Here is a 14531-nt window from a genome sequence, read left to right on the forward strand (position 1 = left end):
GAATGGGTGGGGTCAATGGGAAGGGGAGGAGCTATGCTCAAAACCACAAAAACTAACTTTAATTAAATACGTTACCCTGGGTGCCAAACCATCATTATGAGAGTCCAATCAAGACAAAATGAAGTGTAGAAGAATAAAAATATTTCAATGCATTGGCTACATAATAGCTTACTTAATATTTAGATGGAAACAAAAAGTTGTGAAGCATGAAAAAATAAATTACTTTATAAATACATTACTGGAATGCCTGTCAAAATCAAGTATAAGAAAAACAAGCAGCACTCAACTCAAACCACTTCTCCTTGCACTGCAGTTCTAATTATAATTTATATTCAGCTTTATTAAAGTACCAAGTAACATGCTGAAAGTAGCAATCTCTGTGATGCCCCCACTTGTAAAAATGTTTCTTATCCAAAAAAGATCTGCTGCCTGACAACTATCTACTTGTTTCATGGGGAAAACATGATCAAAGTAAAAAATGAAGAGCAAACAAGAAACAAGCTCAAGATACATTGCTTAAATTATTACTGTACAGGTTATGGACCACACATGATAGATTGGCATTCTGTTTAGTTTACAGGTAAAGCCTGCAGAGATGACTGGAAGTATCCAACAAGTGTAATGAGCTTCTTAAAATAATGTAATCCTGTCCTTTATTACAAATACTGTCACATGCATTTCAATACCCAAGGCTTATACATTATCTAGTTAAGTATTCTCTGCATGGCAACAACAGAAAGGCTTTCAATGTTGGCAATTCTTTAACAGTATGCTTATTAAAGCTTACTTGCATCTTACGATCTCAGACAAGCTTACCTGATGGTCATTAAAGCATTGCTACTTAAACACAGAGCAACAGGCACTTTGAGTAATAAGCATAAATCAACAGTAGAAAAATATGACAAACCAGACCATTCTGCAAAATCAAGGACAGATGAAAAGCCAGTGTAGTACTTGTGTCTACCTTGGATGGGGGGATACTCTGCACATTTACACTGCATAACTGCTCCTTGCCTTGCTTGGACACATCCAGAGTCACTACGTGGGGGAGTGGGGTGCAACAAGTATGTCACAATTTGAAATGTCTCTGGCTGACTGTGATGGCCCTGACACATTTGTCATACCTCTCAACCTCAGAGAAAGAAATCTGGACAAAGCCATACATAGAAGTGGGACAAAGGCCAAAAAATAAGAACACTTTTTAAATATTGCTCTTATAAACTGAAAAAGATAATAGAATAGTAGGTCTTGCATTAGTATGAATTTTCTGAAGGGTATGAAATCTGAAACTCAAATGTCTGTCATTATTTTCTAACTTCAGTCTTTAATGATTTCCCACTAATTTGCCAAAAACAAAACACAATTTTATGTAAAATAGACCAAAAATGTGATGAAAAAATATAAAATAGCTACACAATACAGCTGGGAACCTGTCAAAGAAGGGACACTTTTTTAATATTAGTACTGCTAACTTGAGCAGCCGACAAAATAAAAGAATCTACATGCATTTTTGAAATAAAAATAATCTATAACTCTGATTATTACAGTTACTTCTTAATTGTAAACCCCATGATGTGAGAATGTTCAATCTCGCTGTTTGTTCTTACACATGGGTTCGAGTTGGCAGCATCGCAAAGCTCTGAATCTCAGAGAAGCTCGAGACCAGCCCATATCCCACAATCCTCCCTGCCATTACTCAGATCTAGTTTGCCGCTGCAACAGATCGGATCGAGGAGAGCTCGGACCATAAAAAAAAATTGATATTTGGTTACAGTTTACAGATAAGCTGCTTATTTTTTTGCTGAAATAAGTTTATATTTCTTAAGTAGTATATAGAAGTGCTGTGTGTGTGTGTTATTTTCAGATATATCCCCTTTTATTCTTCAAGCACCTTTTTGTGGCCTAACCCCTTTTTTCTCTGGGTGTGGTTTGTGAGTGTCTTGTATACTTATATAAGGTATTTCTAGACATATATATATATATATATATATATATATATATATATATATATATATATATATATATACACACATTTATAGGATTTTAGTGATTAATAGTAGTTTTTCTCTTATATCTGCCTAGTGTTTGTTATTTAGTCATGTCGGAGAAAGCTAAATCCGGCTTTAAGAGATGTCAGTGTGGGCAGAAAATGTCGATTACTGACAATCATGCTTCCTGCGTTTACTGTCTTGGCCCTCTCCACCTTCAAGAGGATTGTTCTATTTGCCATTCCTTTAGCGGGAGGGTCATGACAGATAGACGCAGGAAGCTTATAGACAGAGGATTACTTAAGCCTGCCTTTCAAGAGGCTTTGGACAAGTCGGATCAGGCTTCTAAATCCTCGAAGGGGTCGAAGATGTCGGAGCCCATGTCATTGGCTCTGAGTTCATCTTCTAGGGTTCGTTCGCCAGTTCCACAGACCTCGGGGCCGAGTGTCGAACATTTATCTTTCCCTGAGCCCCAGATCTTGGAACTGGTGTCGGAGCTGCCACCACCGTCCATTCTTCGGTTGGTGCCATGTTCAACTCCTTCGACCCGTTCTTCCAGACCGTTATCTGAGATAGATGTGGATCGTGTCGTGCAGAAACTCATGGAAAACACGGCCCTTTCCAAGTTGATTGCAGTTTCCTCCCAGTTGGTGTCGAAACTAGAAGGCCTCCCCATATCTCCAACGGGTCCTCCTTTGAGACCCATCCAGATCTCGGAGCCGGGAGAAGATGACCTGATGATAGAGTCGTGGAGCCGACGGTCTCTCCTCAGTTCCGAGACCGAGAGTCGTACCGACCTGTCGGTGCTGACTCTCCCTCTCAGGGCCTCGGCGCAGACTGGCTCGGCTCCATCCTCGGGGTCGGAGCCCACAGCACCTGGATCTGGGATGCTCCCGTGTTCTTCGGAACCGGGGGAGCCCTTGGCCCGGGGTTCGGGGGCCTTTGACCTTATGAGGAAAGTATTGTCTGCACAGACAACCACTTCATCAGGGGAATCTTCTCCTTCCCCAAAAGGGCCGCTTTCTGTTTCTGCTCCCATGACCCATCCAAAGCGTAGAGCCCCATTGCCTTAGCCACCCCCAGAGGGTTCCCCCTGTTCCTTGGAGGCCTCACCAGAAGCCCCCTCTGATGAGGTCCCGAGGAAACGGTTGTGCAAGAGGAGGCACATAGATTCCCCACAGGAATCTCTAACATCTGACACCGACTTGGATGAGGCAGAGGGGTCCCCCAAATCACCCTCTGAGGATGTGTCATTTGCAGACATCCTGGAGATCTTGAAACAGAGGGATGATTGGCAATCCCTAGCACCCACTGAGGATGAGTTGGTGCTGCTGAAGGCTTTTGGGGCTCAACCTTCTACCTCCTGGGTGACTCCGCCCTTCGATGAATTAATAGAATTGATTGCTCGAAGGGCGTGGGAGACACCTGACACAGTGGAACCAGTCCCTAGGAAACCAAACAAGTTTATCACCGCCCCCCAAGATAAAACTTATCTCACCAAGGGAGTTCCGGTCGACGCTATGGTGGTGGCAGCAGCCATGAAAAAGGAGATGTCTGAGTCTTCCTCATCTGTTCATCCTCCTAATAAGGACTCTAGGACTATGGACAGATATGGGAAGTGCGTTTTTAGTTCAGTGACTTTTTCCAAGCGTTCGCTAAACTATTTGACTCATTTCACACGTCTGCAGAGGGATCTCATCAAGGAGCTGACAGATACTCTCCAGGGTAACACAGATGCTGCTGTTTCAGATAAGGTAACAGCACAACTTAACACCCTTACCTCCATTGTAAACTCATCCATGAGGCTCATCTCGTATGCAGTCGAAGGATCGAGTAGAGCTGCAGCTTCAGCGATTGCTCTTCGAAGACAATCATGGATGCAGCTGTGCTCCTTTGCGGAAGCCTTCAAGTCTTCCTTTGCCAATGCCCCTTTTGATGGTGCCACACTCTTCGGGCCCGAGGTTAAGGAGACTCTGACTCGGTGTGAGCAAGAGGGAAAGACCCTGTCTGCTGTCGGGGTCCGTTTTTCCGCTCCTACTAGACCGTACCCCAAAGGGCAACGAGGCAGGAAAATGTGGTTCCGTAAGAATCAGGGATCTTTCCAAGCCACACAGAGTGATACCCCCTCCAGAGGCAGAGGGGGGTAGAAATGGAAGACGCCGCCCCGGTGGCAGAGGGGGTCTGCATAACCAAGGCGACAGGGATTCCTTTCCAGCACTCCTGAAGGGAGGCCCGGCTGTCCTGCTCTGGAGGCAGTCGGGGGTCGCTTGGCTTTATATCCACTGGCCTGGCTAAATATTACTTTGGATTCCTGGGTAAAAAGCATTATAACCGGAGGATACAAAATCCCCTTCACATCAACTCCACCTCTACAAAGAAGGTTTCCAGATGTGCCACCCTGTCTGCAAAACCCAGCAGCTGTAGAAATTTCAAAGCTGCTCGAAAACAGAGTCATCCTACCAGTCCTGGCGGACCAAAGAGGATCCGGAACTTACTCAAGGTTCTTTTTAGTTCCAAAAAAGACAGGGGACTGGAGACCGATCTTAGATCTCAGAAATCTCAACACCTTCGTGAAGAAGGAAAAGTTCCGAATGGTCACGCTTCAATCGATCCTTACATTCTTATAGAAGGATGATTGGATGTGCTCTATAGATCTCAAAGACGTGTACTACCACATCAAAATGGCCAGACCATCCAGAGATCACCTGCACTTCTGGCTGGGAGCCAGTCACTTTCAGTTTCAAGCTCTGCCCTTTGGACTCACCTCAGCCCCCAGGGTATTCACCAAATGCATGGCAGTAGTTGTGTCTCACTTGAGACAACAAGGATTCCAGGTGTTTCCCTATCTGGACGATTGGCTCCTCACCGCCACCACTGAGCGTCGCCTCCTGCAAGCCAGAGACTACACAGTCAACCTTTGTTCCCACCTAGGGATTTCGATAAACTTCGAAAAGTCTTGCTTATTGCCCTCACAGCGTATTTCATTCATTGGAGCAGACCTAGATACACAATCAACACTGCTAAAGCTCCCTCCGATAAGGGCGTCAACCCTCAAACAGCAGGTTCTTCTTCTACTAGAGAGCAAGAAAGCCCCGGCCAAACTGGTGTTGAAAGTTTTGGGACTAATGGCAGCGTCACTAATCGCAGTTCCTATGGGAAGATTACACATGAGGATCCTATAATGGCTGCTATTCGCGCAGTGGTCATTCCAACACTTACCCCTAGTGCACAAGATTCTGATAACAGACTCTTGCAGACGGGACCTGTCATGGTGGGTGTGCAATCAGAAACTCACTATGGGTCGTCCGTTTGTTCTACCCAGTCCAATGGCCACAATAACCACGGGCACTTCCCTGATAGGGTGGGGGGGACTTTTTCAGGGAAGAACAGTCCAAGGGGAATGGTCCAACATGGAGTACACTCTACACATAAATGTTCTGGAGCTGAGGGTGGTGTTCCTGGCGTTGCAACACTTTCAAGCCCTCTTACCTCTAGGAACAGTAGCAGTCCAGACGGACAACATGTCTGTGGTCTGGTACATAAACAAGCAAGGGGGAACCAGGTCTTACCTGTTATGCAGAGAGGCCATGAGAATTTGGCAATGGGCAGAGTCCACGGGTCGCTTTCTGATAGCAACACACATCCCGGGGTCATCCAACGTCATTGCGGACAGGTTGAGCAGAGCCATCCTGTTACCTCACGAGTGGTCCCTCAACCCACAGATGGCAGAAAAGATCTTCTGCAAATGGGACCAGCCTTGCTGCGATCTGTTTGCTTCCCCGTTGAATGAAAAATGCAGAAGCTACTTTGCCCTTCTACCCCCTCCGGGGGATGTCCCCAGGGACGCACTGATACACGATTGGCCCCCGGGTCTCCTATATGCATTTCCACCTACTCCCTTGATTCCCAGATTTCTACAGAAAGCCAGGAACCTGGAAAGGACAATAATACTCACAGCCCCATTCTGGCCTTGGCAGATATGGTTCCCCTTTCTTCGAGCCTATCAAATAGAGGAACCTTGGATTCTGGACCCAGTACCAGATCTACTGACCCATTCGTCGGGAGTTCCTCACCCGTCTCTTCAATCCCTCAAACTAGCAGCTTGGCTGCTCCACTTCCCTGCCTAGCCAGGTCTGATCTACTCTCCCTGGCAGTTCAACACATTCTGGCTGCTTCTCATAAAACTTCCGCTACTAAACTCTACAGGAGTAAGTGGAAACGCTTTGTGTACTGGGCGTCCAGCCAACACTTAGACCCCTTGGTAGCTCCTCTACATAAAGTTTTAGAATTCTTATCTATCCTCTTTCACAAAGGAGCTTCTACTTCCACACTAAGAGTACAGTTGGCGGCCATATCAAACTTCCATATTGGTGAGGAAAGTTCTCCCATTATGTCTCACAGACTTTGTAAGGCCTTTATGAAAGGAACCTTCCATCTTAGACCGCCCGTCAGAAAAGCTTTCTTTCCATGGAGCTTGAATTTGTTACTGTCGCAACTCATGTTGCCACCCTTTGAACCTGCTTCGTTCTGCCTTTTAAAGTTCTTATCATGGAAGACACTGTTCCTCGTCGCTGTGACCTCAGCTCGTGGAGTATCAGAATTGCAAGCATTATCGGTCAGACCACCTTACTTGATATTCCATCCAGATAGAGTCTCTTTGCGTACAAATCCATCTTTCCTTCCAAAGGTATGTTCAGTTACGAATATTAACCAGTCTATAGAACTCCCTACCTTTTTCAAGAACCATACTAACAAACTGGAGCATATGCTGCACAAGTTGGATGTTCACAGGCAATTAAGATTTTATTTGGATAGAACCAAAGCTTACAGGAAAACAGATCAGCTCTTCATCGCGTTTGCAGACAATAAAAAGGGCATGGCAATTACTAAACGTACACTATCTAAATGGCTTGCTGACTGTATAGCCTTTGTATACTCTAAATCAAATCAGTCCTTACCCACCAAACCTAAGGCCCATTCTACTAGATCCGTCTCCACTTCCTTAGCTCATGCAGCTCGCTTGCCTTTGGACACTATTTGTGCAGCAGCCACGTCGTCTAAGCCACATACTTTCATCACTCATTATAGAGTGGACAAAGTCTCCAAAGACAGGACATCATTTGGTTCCACTGTGCTTAGGAATGTTCTTCCATAAGTTACTCGGGGTGACGGAGCTAGGGAGTGTTCATCTCGCCTTTGTTCTTACATTCCCTCCCTTCCCCTCCCCACGTGTTTTGGAAGAACTGGTAGGATTAGATGCTGATCTACTTGTCTTAACCCCTTCCGGAGTATATGGTCCCATGTACCATGGGGTATATGTTTCTACCATTAGTTATTGCTATGGTGAGAGAGTGTCTCTGAATGTCTGAGAGAGTGTATAGTTCTTGCACCGGAGGTGTTGGATCTTTTGGTCTGGTTTGTTTGCAAACTAGATCTGAGTAATGGCAGGTTCATAGTTAGTATCTTCGCCAAAGACGACATTCTCAGTAGGGCAGCATCCACCTCTTGTGGAAGTAGAACCCACAGCCTTCTGCATCAAAAGCAAGTACACAACCTGTTGTGCTATTAACAATGTGAGTGGACTCACCATAAGCAGCACTAAACTTCTCTTCCCCTGCAGCTCTCAGCTCCTTGTAAAATCTAGTCAATACTCAATTGCGTCTCAACTTCGCAGCACAAGAAATCTGGAAAAAGCCAAAATTTATTGGGGGGGGGGCGGTCAAAAGCCCAAAAACCAGGGACACATTAAACATTACTTGCATAATCTTGGAAAGTTGCTAGAATAAAATGCTGTGTTACCACCATACATTTTACTGCCAAGGTCCCCGTGCAAAACAGTCAGAGCAACACACCACTACGCCAAATCAGCTGCTTTGTAAAAGACAGGAAGACTGAAACTTAAATGGCTATCATTTAGTGAATTCAGTTCTCACCATAGCTGTCAACTCTTAGCACAAAACATCTGGACAAACACAGTAATGAGGGAATACAGCCCTCAAACATATTCAGTGAATTCAGTTCTTGCCACAGCTGTCAACCTTAGCACAAAAATCCTGGACAAAGCCAATAATGGGGGAATACAGTCCTAAAAATAGGGCAAATTTCAAATATTCATCTTATAAACTTAGAAAATTGCTAGAATAAAAGGTTTTGTATTACTATGTATTTTCTGAAGAATACGAAGTCTGAAATTTAAATGCCTGTCAATTTTACTTATTTAACATTTGTTAACCAGGAAAGTCTGACGGAACAAAAACAATTTTCAGCAGAGGCCCAGGGAGAAATACTGCAGACACATGTCTTTGTAAAATGGCAGGACACCAGAGCAAACCCACACAAACACAGGGAGGAGATGCAGACTCCACACAGAAGGCACCCCAGCCAATAATCAAACCAGGAAAAACCTATAGCTGTGAGGCAATAATGCTACCACTGCACCATCAAATATGTAAGGAGCTAAACATTCAGAAACCTGAAGTTTGAAATTCAAATGCCTGTCAATTTTATTTTACATTTGTTAACCAGGACAGTATGACTTGGAACAAAAAAAAAACAATTTTCAGCAGAGGCCCAGGAAGAAATAATGCAGACACATGTCTTTGTAACATGGGACGACACAAAAGCAAACCCACACAAACACAGGGAGAAAATGCAGACCCCACACAGAAGGCACCCCAGCAAAGAATCAAACCTGAGAACCTACAGTTGTGAGACAATATTGCTACCACTGCACCATCAAATATAAAAGTATGTAAATATTTAGAAACCACAGCTATTATGAGGAACAGAACAGATCAAATATGAGACAAAAATCTGCATTTTTTTACAAATTGTGGTGGGTAGGGAATTCAGGCCCTTATCACCTGCATATGAAGTACAGGGTACAAGCCTGAGATATTCCCTACCACACCACCATGAGTTTGCTCTAGCCAGCAGCATATAGCATCTGTAGCATTACACACACCACTGCTTACCTTGCTGATGATATTTGTCTAGATAACTGCTCACCTTGCTGCTGATGATATCCAAATTGCTGCTGCCGAGCAACCCTATTCCTCACAATTGGTCCAGTGCACCTTGTTAGCTGCATCTTGATTGGTCCAGCCTGCTGCTGCAGTCTGGAGTGCCTCCATTCTGTGATGTCACCACCGCACAGACTGCTGAGCATCTTGGGGCCGAGATGCCTTTCCCCCATCTAAACTGAGAGTGTTCCTGTGTATCTAGAGCTTGCCCACATGCGCAGACATTTTGTGTTTCTCAGTTTTATTTTTATTTGTTTTCTAGGTGGGAGGGCTGCAGTCCTGCAGCCCTATAGCATGAGCCACCCCTGCCTATACTAGAATATAAACACTCTTTTTGTATTGACACTCCAAGACAACTAAACTGACTTGAGTCTGTCCAAAGAAATTTTACAAAGCTAAATAAATCAGTGACAGATTTAACATATGAAGAAAACAAACAACTTGATGTTTACTCTTTATATTACCATTAATTTTAGGGGTATACTCATATTAGCTTATAAAGCCTAGAAAATTGAAGATTTAAAGGTAGTATTAAGTTTAAAAATATGTGATTGCACTAAGACCCATGGACATAATAAGATGAATTTTTGTGTTGGTGGAGACTGTGTTCCTCAATGACCTTTGTGCTGGAACTCAGTATTTAAACCTATGAAACTTACATTGGACTGGTACTCTTTTATTATGAAGCACTAATGCTCCAATAAATAACAGTTAAGCAGCATAAATTCCTCAGAACATCACAGATACACATGTGGGTCACCTCAAGTTGAGATTCTAGGAGTAAACTGCAGTTCTACTCCAAGATCTAGCACTCCACTGTGGCCTTATGATGACCATGATCCCTCATGCAGAGAGGCCAGGAACTCTTCCTTCTCAGTTAATAATGACTTGCCTTCCATCATCCTAACTTCATTTGCCATATTAGCAGTATGCTCTTTGGCAGCATGAAATATAGAAGGTGGCCTGGCATATAACCTGCTAGTAGTCCCTACCCTAGTCACTGACAGCATTATTTGTATGCCTGAGACAAAACCTCAGAGAATATAAGTAAAAAATGGTTCTAGTTTGTAAGGTCGAATGAATGCAAGACCAAAATGCAATTGCTTGAGAGTGGAACCTTGAATAAGCAAAAAGTTGAAATTACAAAAAGCCAGTGTTTAGAAGCTTGAACCCTATGCCTTCAAAATGCATACTATGCAGAAGCGAAGTGTATGTCAGGATTTACAATGGAACACTATGGTGGAAGTGAGCTATACCACTCCCAGCAACAGTGGATTCATATACGCTATGAGCCTATCACAAAAGGGAAAGTAAGTCCTGTAGAATGTGTACCATCTGGAAAGGAAAACTTCAAGAAGAAAGCACTGGTGTTGCATGTTGAAGAAAACCTACAACTGCAGAGGAAGAGTTGTGACTGAGATGACCTCAGAGGGGCAAGTCTTAAAAAAGTCTGTGTGTCACCACCATAATCTGATCCAACAGACTTTCAAATGTATATGACCTGTATCAATCTTAGACAAAAGTCAGAACTGTGCAGTCATACACCCTGATTAAGAGTGGATGACATCCTTGCCATGACATCCACAGAAAGTGTGGTAGCCTTACCTACCTGTAAAGCCATCTTACAGCAAATTAATACAGGGTGTCTAGTGCACTGTACAGGTTTGGGAAGCATGTTTATGCATCAGTGACCTTCGTTTTAAGGTTACTGAATTATTTGGCACATTTTACCAGACTTCAAGAAGATTTGATCAAGGAGCTTACCAAGTCTTTTTCAAGGTCCATGTCCTCTGAGGAAGGGAATACTATTCCCTCACAGCTGACTACTCTTCAATCAATAACTAATTCATTCTTCAGGCATTTCCACTAAGAGACATACCTGGATATGCTTGTTTGATTTTGTGGAAACATTTAAATCTTTTTTCATCAATACACCTTTTGACAGAACCTTGCTGTTTGGTCCCAACATAAAAGACACACTATCCAGGTGTGAACAAGAAGGAATGACCCTGTTTGCAGTGGATGCACATTTTCCTACTCCTCAAAGGTCATTCTTTAGGAAATAATGAGGTGGTATAAAGATGTGGTTCAACAAATCCTAGGGTTCTTTTCAGGAATCACATGGAGATAATTCCCCCAGGGGTGGGGGTGAGGAATTCAAATGGAAGATACCGTCTCCATGGCAGAAGTGATCTGCATAACCAGGGATCTCAAGATTCTCTCTCAGACAGATCCTATCAGTGCTCCTGAATGGAGGCCCTACTGTCTGTCTCTGGAGGCAGTTGGGGGTCATTGATACCTGCACCTCAGAGCCTGGTTAAATGTCATAAAAGATTTATGGGTGTGGAAAATAATATCCAAAGGTTATATTATACCATTTCCCCAATCCTCTCCAGCAGTTCCAAAGTAGATCCCGGATGTTCCACCCAGTCAGAGTGAAGCAGCTTCTCTAGAGGTAAAAAAAAAGGTGGAGAAAAGAGTTATCCAAGAGGTCCCCCCAGACCAGAGAGGATCCAGAATTTATTCAAAATTCTTTTTGGTGGCAAAATAGACAGGGGACTTGAGACAAGTATTGGATCTCAGCAGACTAAATCAGTTTGTTCAATAAACAACGTTCTATAAGGTCTTGGTTCAGTCCATTCTGCCATTTCTGCACAAGGATGACTGGATGTGCTCAATAGATCTTCAAGCTGTGTACTGCCACATCAAAATGAGCAGACACTCCAAAAGATACCTACACTTCCAGCTGAGAACCAGTCATTATCATTTCAGAGCACTGCCCTTTGGTCTCACTATAGCCCCCAGGGTGTTCACCAAATGCATGAAAGTCATAGCAGCTTATCTGAGGCTGCTGGGATTCTGAGTGTTTCTATATCTAGATAACTTTCTCTTGACTGCACCAACTAGACATCAACTGATTCAAGCAAGGGGCTACTTACTCCATCTGCACTCCCATCTTCAAATATTAGTCAATTACAACAAATCTCAGCTCATACCGACTCAGAGTTTAAATCATCAGTGCTCATCTGAATACAGTCACCCAAATAGCTTCTCTTCCTCTCTCTCAAATAGAAACCATTCAATTCCAGGACTAGAAGATAATTGAAAATTCTTCTCTTCTGGCACATCTGATACTTCAAGCCTTGGGATCCATGACAGCAGCAATCACCTTTGTACTGCTTACCAGGTTCCATATGAGAATACTACAATGGACACTCACCACTCAGTGGTCTGTTCTGCAACACCCATCATCCATGCCAGTCAAAATTACTCAAGCATGCAAGAATTACCTTCTATAGTGGAACTACTCCAATCAACTCCACAAAGGCCTTCTTTTTGTTCTCCCTCAACTCAAGGCCACAGTGACCACGGATGCCTCTCACCTCAGGTGGGGGGCATTTCCTGGGAAGGACAGTCCAAGGCACATGTTCTCCTAAAGAGGCCAAGACACATTTCAATGTCCTGGAGATGACAGCTGTACTCCAACCATTGCAAGCCTTTCATAACACCCTCCCAGTTGGGACTATTACAATCCAGACAGATAATATATCAGTAGTCTAGTACATTAACACTTGGGGGGGGGATCACACCCTCTTTGGGTATGACAGTATGGCAATGGGCATTCTCTTCCAATCACTTTTTGATAGCAATGCACATCCCGGGGAAATCCAATATGATTTCAGACAAGTTAAACAGGTCCATTTTGATGCCTCACGAGTGGTCTCAATATCAACTTGGTGGAGAAAATTTTCTGTCAGTGGGGCCAACCATGCTGCAATCTATTTGCCTCTCCCCTCAACAACAAATGCAGCAGGTTCTTTGCCCTGATCTCCCCACCAGGGAAGTCAGAGATAGATGCTCTAATTCATGCTTGGCCCCCTGATCTCCATTATGCTTATCCTCCATTACCCCTCATTCCAAAAGTTTTACATAAAGCATCTCAGTTGAAGAGCATGGTTATCCTCATTGTCCCTTACTGTCCTCATCAGATTTGATTTCTCTTTTTAAGGCTTCACCTTCTACAGCGACCATTGATTCTGAATCCAGCTCTAGACCTCCTGTCTTAACCAGCAGGCATAACTCACCCAGACTTAACAGGCCTCAAGTTGACCACTTGTTTTTTCCAGTTATGTTGATTGCTAGACAGCCCAGGATGTCCTCCCCCATCCGCCACATTTTATTGTTTTCCCATATAGCTTCAACCAGAAAGATTTGCAAGAGTAAATGGAAAATATTTGTTCTTTGGGCTCTAAGCAAAAATGTAGCTCCCTTTTCAGCACTGATTTTAAATGTCCTTGACTTTTCAGCCACAATTTTCAATGAAGGTGCTAGTTCCTGGACTATTACAGTACAATTAGCAGCCACTTCCAACTTTTTTCTGGGAGTAAATAATTCTAACTTAGCTTCTTCTAAACTTTGTAAAGCCTTTCTAAGAAGAACCTTTTTACTTAGACCTTCTTTAAAGATTCCTAGCCATCCTTGGGATTTAAACATTGTACTTCAGGCCTTGATTTAACCTTCCTTTGAACTTTCCGCTAAATCTCATCTAAAATGTTTAACTTGGAAAACTGTTTACTTAGTTGCTATTATATCTGCTAGAATAGTGTTTGAATTTCAATCATTGTCCTCTAAATCTCCTTATTTAGTATTGCACAAGGATATGCTTTGTTTTTGAACCAATCCATCCTTTTTGCCAAAGGTGGATTCTGAGTCTAATGTTAATGAGGTCATTAAACTTACAGCATTCTTTCCAAATTTTCTGAACAAAGGTGAGTATCTGTTACATTTGTTAGATGTACAGTGCCAAATACATTTCTACCTCCACAAAACTAAAGATCTAAGAATGTCTGAGCAACTGTTTTTCTCCTTTTCTGATTCAAAACTAAGCAAACCAGTATCTAAAGTTACTTTGGCCAAATGGTCAACTGATTGTATTACTTCTGTTTATCAAAAAGTGGGCTTACCTTTACCAAAACCACACACAGCCCACTCCACCAGGTCTATGGGAACTTCAGCAGCCTTTTTGTCCAGAACTTCCTTGGATAATATTTGTGCATCTGTAACTTGGGATAATCCTCATACCTTTATTGCTCATTACAAACTGGATCTGGTCTGTAGGGGAAGAGTAGCCTGTCGCTCAGCCGTGCCCCAGAATACCCCTCCTTAGAATCCTCCAGGATTTAAGTAGATAGGGACTCTGTCTCAATGGTTGAAGAATAAATGAAAATGGAGAACATCAGATAAAAAAGGTATGTATTCACCATAATGTTCCATCTGTATTGTCCATTTTCATTATTCCTCAACTTCTCACCTACCCACCCCCCTCCTTGTCTACTCCTGGAGAGATGAAGAGTATTGTAGGAACCTCTGTTCCTTGTTTGAGCTCTAGCTTCCATTTCTTTTTTATTTCCACTGCTCTGTTAATCATATGGGCAGCAAACTAGATCTTAGGTATGTTAGGTTGTTGGGGCATTATGTGTAAAGAGAAGAGCTGGAAGAAGTGGCCGAGATGGATTCAAAC

The sequence above is a fragment of the Protopterus annectens genome, chromosome 2.part0 (assembly GCF_019279795.1).
Source record: "Protopterus annectens isolate FY-2018-M chromosome 2.part0, PAN1.0, whole genome shotgun sequence".
NCBI lineage: Eukaryota > Metazoa > Chordata > Ceratodontiformes > Protopteridae > Protopterus > Protopterus annectens.